The following is a 7,740-nucleotide window of genomic DNA, read 5'->3' as shown; positions in this document are numbered from 1 at the left end:
TGGCCCTCCAGCTGCTGTGAAACTACACATCCCAGCACGCCCTGCCACAGTTTTGCTATAAGGTATGCTAAAACTGAGGCAGGGCATGCTGGGATGTGTAGTTCCACAGCAGCTGGAGGGTCGCAGGTTGAAGACCCATGTTTTAGCATGCCTGTTCTATGATGCATGTTCCGTGATGTCACAATCAGCTTGGAATGGGGTGTCTAGCAGGCATTTGCAGACAGCCACTTGAGGGAGACACACATCAGGAGATGCAGCATATCGGAGGTCTTTGATGCCTTTCCAGCAAATGCACACCACCTGCTGCTGGTCTGGACACAAAACAATGCCCACAATCGAAGTCCCAAAATGCCCAACTACAGGATTCATGTAAGTAGTGAATTTAGGAATGAATTTAGAAGTAGGAAATTAAGTTAGTTCACAAGTACATTCAAATTCAGATCTAAAGTCTAGGTAGGCCTCACGTCCTGGCAGCCGCCAGCATTTAAAAATGCCTTGATTAGAGGTACGGAATTAAATGTAGATAAGAAGTAGACACAAAATAAGACTCCGCAGAGCAGTTATCAGGTGTTTTTATCAATTGTTGCATTTAAAAAATCAAGCAATTAGGGAACACAATGTTGCAACAATGTAACCCTATTTGCAAAATAGTACTAAATAAGTTTGTCGATGTAAGACATTTGCAAAGGCGCATCCAAAACACGCTGGAAAATGCAACTGAATCTGTTTTTGGAGGCTAGAATAGGAAATGTGCATCGGTCCTACAAGTACTGAAAGCTCTTCTCCCATCTCCCTTTTCTGAAAAGCCATTTAATATATGGTTCCCAGATAGGGGACATATCAGATATTGCCTTTCAAAAGCAGCAAATATCATACCACTTCTATTGCCATCAAAGATAAACATTGATTGTTTTCAGATATTGGATTGAAAAAGCAGTCTTTATTGACATAAAGAAGCAAAAAAACATACATAAACATTACACACATAAGTACTGTGTTGCAGCACAGCCAAAACACAATACAAATGCTGTCGGTATAGTACAGTTCAAGAACTACAGTACAGGTCAGCCTACACTATAAATCATGAACTGCACTATACATTTAAACAATACAATAGTTAATAAGGCTATGGGTGTGGAGTGTAAGAGGGTGACGGAATCACAAGCCCAAAGCTTTATTGAAAGACAGACACATATAAAGGGAGGATTAATAAATACAAAGATACCCTTTACTATAGAATGTAGTCCAATCCGGTCTTTCAACTCTTCCACAACTGAAAAACGGATAGTGTTCCCAAGCCTTCCATCCTGGAATATCTTCAGTCTCTCGCCAATGAAGAAAACAATCCCTCCAGCAGACTCTTCAACCACAATACAATATCACAGCCAAAAGAGCGAGAAGCAACTACACTTGCGTTTAAACAAAATGGCTAAAACTTAGTGGAGGAAAGTGCAGTGCACCAAAACATAAGCTGACACAATCATGGAGAATGCGCCAGCATATATGCTCTTCTGTGTATATTTTCCAAACCTGCTCTTGTCCCCTCCAGTTGCTCCATGTAGATTTGACGTCTGGCAAGGTGCATAACTCACTGACAAGCAGGCACACTCCTGCATGAGTTTTCTCTCTCACTAGCTGGATGATACACATTCATTTGCATGTGCTCCACCTCCGACACACCGCCCACCCAACCACCCAGTCACCAGAGCCACCCACAAGCCAACTGGCTCCGTGATTTAATTTGCACAGTACAGTCATCCAGGCAGCATGTCCTTCTCAATGGAATAATCTCTGGTTCCATGGAATCTTCCGCATTGGAATGCTGCGGAACAAAAAGGATTTAAACATTCAGCTTGCTAGCATTCAATGTACCTGCGGTTTGGTTCTAGCACATGGGTCTTCATCCTGTGGCCCTCCAGCTGCTGTGAAACTACACATCCCAGCATGCCCTGCCACAGTTTTGCTATTAAGGTATGCTAAAACTGAGGCAGGGCATGCTGGGATATGTAGTTCCACAGCAGCTGGAGGGTCGCAGGTTGAAGACCCATGTTCTAGCATGCCTGTTCTATGATGCATGTTCCGTGATGTCACAATCAGCTTGGAATGGGGTGTCTAGCATGCATTTGCTGACAGCCACTTGAGGCAGACACACATCAGGAGATGCAGCATATCGGAGGTCTTCGATGCCTTTCCAGCAAATGCACACCACCAGCTGCTGGTCTGGACACAAAACAATGCCCACAATTGAAGGCTCAAAATGCCCAACTACAGGATTAATGTAAGTAGTGAATTTAGGAATGAGTTTAGAAGTAGGAAATTAAGTTAGTTCACAAGTACATTCAAATTCAGATCTAAAGACTAGGTAGGCCTCACGTCCTGGCAGCACCCAGCATTTAAAAATGCCTTGATTATAGGTAGGGAATTAAATGTAGATAAGAAGTAGACACAAAAGAAGACTCCACAGAGCAATTATCAGGTGTCTTTATCAATTTTTGCATTTAAAAAATCAAGCAATTAGGGAACACAATGTTGCGACAATGTAACCCTATTTGCAAAATAGTACTAAATAAGTTTGTCGATGTAAGACATTTGCAAAGGCGCAAACAAAACACGCTGGAAAATGCAACTGAATCTGTTTTTGGAGGTTAGAATAGATGCAGGATCAAGTAGCTCAATGGGTAGGGTGTTTGATTAGAATTTAACAGGTTATAGGTTTGAATCCTGGGTATGATAGTTTGAGGTGTTATTTAATAAAGTATGTTTATATATTAGTCACACATGGCTTACTTGTACAAATGGCATGTCACCAGTTAGTGCTGACTGCTGATATGCCATTTACACAAACATGCCATGTGTGACTGTATATGCATTTAAGGAGGGCACCCCTGCAATACCACAAACCATTGAGTGTCAAGTATACTAGATATATCTTCATATCTCATGTGCTTTCTCTGAGACCAATCTTGTTATGCCCCTTCCCCACAAGGCATGCGCCTTTTGTCCATATTGCAAAAATGGGGGGGAGGGCATATAATTCTCTGTCACAGGGCACCAAAAAGTCTAGTTATGGCTCTGGTATGCATTATGTAATCTGGCAGACCATCTCTCCAACACTGGCTGGTTGGAATAGAAATCCGGTTATCTATGTGAGCAAATGACCATCAACGATTTACTCTCAAACACTAAAAAATGGACAAAAATGGTCCCCTAAACAAATTGGTTAAATTTTGGGTTTAACCAATTTGTGTAATGACCATTTTTGACCACTTTTCTAGTGTTTGGGAGCAAATGGTTAATTGACATTTGCTCCTATACATTACCAGATTTTCATTCCATCCATCCAGACTGGATAGATAGCCTGACAGATAATTGTGTAGTGTACGCCCAGGATAACTGTTAGTCATGCTTTATTTTATGGCGGCACATAAATGGGTGGACAGATCCAGGGCAAGCACTGCCCACTCATGCATAGTTGTCAACTGATGTGAAGTTCCAGGGGGCAATCTCAGTTATAAAGAGAAGTATCTGGAAATTGTCCCTAGTTAAAAAAAAATAAATTTGATCAACTCCATTTATTTAGTATGATATCCCAGGTGATAGGATGCCGGCAGTCAGAACAACATACTTTATTAAATAACACATCTCAAACTACCATACCCAGGATTCAAACCTATAACCTGTTGAATTCTAATCAAACACCCTACCTATTGAGCTATTTGATCCTGCATAAAAATTGTGAACATTATATGAAGCTATTGGTACTTTGCAAAAAAAAAGAATCAGCATTACAACGCAGCAGATCCATGCAGTTTGCAGCCACACACTACATGTATCTGCTCAGCCACAATGCTGATTATTTCTTCACAAAGTACAAGGTGAGCTCCAAACAGAATTCTCTAGCTTAGAATTATACCTTTCTTTGCCAAACCTAGAAGTCGGGCCCCCCACCCTGGGATCCCCCAGAGGGAGGCCTGCACCGTCATGCGGCAGGCTTGTCCGTTTTGGAAGCAGGCTGATGGGCAGCCCAGGATTGCTTCAGTCTGGGCTTGGCAGGTCTGGAAACATGAGCTTGCTTTGGGTATGCCTGACCTTGGGTACGCTTTACCTGGAGGATGAAAGGGCCAAGAAAAGTACTTTTAGCCTTCTGCGTGGTAGGAGTCATACTAGGTAGGCAAGCTGTTTTAGCAGTAGCCAGATCAGCTACAATCTTATTGAGGTCTTCTCCAAAAGGAGATTCAACTGAGGCAGCACAAGGGAACTCTCATCTGGGGACAACAACTGCAGGGAGAACACATATTTTCAGATGAACATGGTAGGGCAGAAGGCTGCCTAATACTGAAGCACCCCCAAACAACAAATCAAATGCAACTTACTTGACAGAGATGTGCCTGAGCAACGGCCCTCCCCAGCCCTATCCCAAATCATACTTATTTTGCATAGGAGATACCATGGTCATGAAGATTGTTCTCCCAGGGTTAGGTTCATTCATTGCATTCTGGGTATGCTGACCCCTGTGATTTCCCCAAATGTGGGAAACTCGACTGCATTATTTGTGGTAGTGGGGGACTGTGTTTGTGCTTTCCTCTGGTCAGCTCTGGTAAAAGTCAGATTTCTTTGTCTCAGATCTTCCTCTAGCCTTTGTCTTCTTTCGAGAGTTCCCTTGTGCTGCCTCAGTTGGATCTCCTTCACTTGACAGGGGGGTGCCCGAGCAGCGACCCTCCCCAGCTCTAGCCCAACTCCTACTTACCTGCCAGGTGAGATACTATGATCATGAAGTTGCTTCTCCCAGGGCAAGGCTCACCCATTGCACTCTGGGTGTGCTGCCCCTGCGATTTCCCCAAATGTGGGAAACTTGACTGCATAATTTGAGTTTTCCCTGGTCGGCTCTCATGTAATTCAGATCTCTTTGTCTCAGGTCTCTCTCCAGCCTAGTTTGCTGTCTGGTTCCACTTCTTTTTTCTTGAGCCCCTCCCTTCTATACCCTTGTGCACTATCCTGACTTCTCCTCCCGTCTGCTTACTTTGTGCCTCCCAATGCACAATGCAAACTACGGGTAGTGCTGCAGGGCCCACACCCTTTTACTTGCTTTACAGAGCAGCTCTGGAGCTGTTACAGTGCCCAGCTGCTGCAAGAAATCAGCTTGAATGCTTCAGGGGCTGGGGAATGGCCAACATGAGCCCCACACCGAAGGAGGGTGGGGGTGCTTAATGTGAACTAGGGGTCATCCAAGCACCACAAAAGGCCTCCATGCCCTGCACGCTCCTTTTCTCTTTTCATATGCAGACGAGGGTTGAAGCCAACTTTGACCCACTGCTTGGATGACATCACCATATTCAAATCCATCTGCTGCAGGCCATCCCCCAGGAATGCTTGCACTAGTTGTTGCATTTGGTTTGTTGTTTGGGGGTGCTTCAGTATTAGGCAGCCTTCTGCCACCCCATGTTCATCTGAAAATATGTGTTCTCCCTGCAGTTGTTGTCCCCAGATGAGAGTTCCCTTGTGCTGCCTCAGTTGAATCTCCTTTACTTGACAGAGATGTGCCTGAGCAACGGCCCTCCCCAGCCCTATCCCAAATCATACTTATTTTGCATAGGAGATACTATTGTCATGAAGATTGTTCTCCCAGGGTGAGGTTCATTCATTGCATTCTGGGTATGCTGACCCCTGTGATTTCCCCAAATGTGGGAAACTCGACTGCATTATTTGTGGTAGTGGTGGACTGTGTTTGTGCTTTCCTCTAGTCAGCTCTGGTAAAAGTCAGATTTCTTTGTCTCAGATCTTCCTCTAGCCTTGTTCTTCTTTTGAGAGTTCCCTTGTGCTGCCTCAGTTGGATCTCCTTCACTTGAAAGGTAGTGCCCGAGCAGCGACCCTCCCCAGCTCTAGCCCAACTCCTACTAACCTGCCAGGTGAGATACTATGATCATGAAGGTGCTTCTCCCAGGGCAAGGCTCACCCATTGCACTCTGGGTGTGCTGCCCCTTGCGATTTCCCCAAATGTGGGAAACTTGACTGCATAATTTGTGTTTCCCCTGGACGGCTCTCGTATAATTCAGATCTCTTTGTCTCAGGTCTCTCTCCAGCCTAGTATGCTGTCTGTTTCCACTTCTCTTTTCTTGAGCCCATCCCTTCTATAACCTTGTGCACTATCCTGACTTCTCCTCCCGTCTGCTTACTTTGTGCCTTCCAATGCACAATGCAAACTACAGGTAGTGCTGCAGGGCCCACACCCTTTTACTTGCCTTACAGAGCAGCTCTGGAGCTGTTACAGTACCCAGCTGCTGCAAGAAATCAGCTTGAATGCTTTAGGGGCTGGGGCATGGCCAACATGAGCCCCACACCGAAGGAGGGTGGGGGTGTTTAATGCGAACTAGGGGTCATCCAAGCGTCGCAAAAGGCCGCCATGCCCTGCATATCCCTTTTCTCTTTTCATAAGCAGACGAGGGATGAAGCCAACTTTGACCCACTGCTTGGATGACATCACTTGCTGCCTTTCCAATGAAGCAAGTTTAATTTAGTAATAGGTGAAAAACCATCCCTACAAAGGTGTTAATCAGATACTTGGCTTTGTGGACACTTTTCAGAGAACAAATTTGTTAGCATAAAAATAAAGCCAGAAAATGAAGAGCTGTTTAATCACTCAATTGGATTTTTCTGCAAGCGTATTTCTTTTTCTCTGCAACCCACTGCTAAGTTGTGCTTCCTAGCTGTTCTTTTATAAAATCACTTAATCAAATCTAACTCTGATTACATCAGAGAAGGCCAGGTACCCTACACCATAAGAGGGGGTTTGAAATTTTGACTTGTCTACTTAAAGATCACCAAAATCTGATAACAAGGTAAATTACGTCCCTGGGTAGGATTGAACCACCAACCTTTTGGTTAATAACCGAACACGCTAACTGATTGCGCCACAGAGACACATTGCAAAAGTATATACTGACAAAGGCTAATAAGCATTCATCTAGAACGTTTCCTAGAAAAACTTTAAAAAGTCAATAATCTGGAGAGTTTTTGTAAGATGTTTCTTCCATCAACCAATGAAGAAACACATTGGTACTTTCCCATGATGAGTGAGTGCTTCAGGATCTCTTGCACTTACATGTGCAGCAGAGTACTGCAATGGAAGCATGCTGGGCCCATAACCCAGAGGTAGGCAGATTGAAACTATCCTCTGCTATATGCATTTTTTTTTGTTAATTAAAGTAATCCAAAACTGGGATTGATATTTTTGCTCTTTTATTTTTACTTAAAGTACAATAACTTTTATTATTTTAATTTGTTTTAATAGTATATTGACAGTATTGTTTTCTTTCAAAAATCCACTTAATTTTCTTTACCCTATTATTCAAATGGTAATTGACAAAAACAAACTACATTGTCACCAGAAGAGCAATACAAAATGTACAAGTGATATATTAAAATCATCTTTCCAGCTTGAATTTCAATGATGCATTGGGGCAACGATTTTGTGAGAAACCTCTTCACCCTTAAATAAAGATTTTCTTAATTCCTTACCTGTGTGCTAATTAGATATCACCTTGTTTTCACATTAAACAGACTTCCACATGAGAAAGCAGCAAGGATGCAGTGGCGTTAATGTTTCCTGGTGTCAACCTGTATTATTTCAGTAGATATTGAAATGAGGATGCATATTGCTGCCTTTCCAATGAAGCATGTTTAATTTAGTAATAGGTGAAAAACCATCCCTACAAAGGTGTTAATCAGATACTTGGCTTTGTG

At 43.2% G+C, this 7,740-nt stretch overlaps 4 non-coding genes across 4 annotated transcripts; all 4 read left to right on the top strand.

The window, feature by feature from the left end:
• The first annotated feature begins 4,423 nt into the window (after window positions 1–4,423).
• Window positions 4,424–4,587, top strand: LOC135021944 (U1 spliceosomal RNA). The gene has a single exon (XR_010219138.1). It is a non-coding gene; the product is annotated as a U1 spliceosomal RNA (small nuclear RNA).
• A 152-nt stretch (window positions 4,588–4,739) lies between these two features.
• Window positions 4,740–4,902, top strand: LOC135021820 (U1 spliceosomal RNA). Its single transcript, XR_010219031.1, has one exon. It is a non-coding gene; the product is annotated as a U1 spliceosomal RNA (small nuclear RNA).
• A 674-nt stretch (window positions 4,903–5,576) lies between these two features.
• LOC135021695 (U1 spliceosomal RNA) lies at window positions 5,577–5,740 on the top strand. The gene has a single exon (XR_010218913.1). It is a non-coding gene; the product is annotated as a U1 spliceosomal RNA (small nuclear RNA).
• Window positions 5,741–5,891: 151 nt separating this feature from the next.
• LOC135021762 (U1 spliceosomal RNA) lies at window positions 5,892–6,055 on the top strand. The gene has a single exon (XR_010218979.1). It is a non-coding gene; the product is annotated as a U1 spliceosomal RNA (small nuclear RNA).
• Window positions 6,056–7,740: the final 1,685 nt, after the last annotated feature.

The sequence above is a fragment of the Pseudophryne corroboree genome, unplaced genomic scaffold (assembly GCF_028390025.1).
Source record: "Pseudophryne corroboree isolate aPseCor3 unplaced genomic scaffold, aPseCor3.hap2 scaffold_373, whole genome shotgun sequence".
NCBI lineage: Eukaryota > Metazoa > Chordata > Amphibia > Anura > Myobatrachidae > Pseudophryne > Pseudophryne corroboree.
This window is presented reverse-complemented; position numbering and strand designations above follow the sequence as displayed.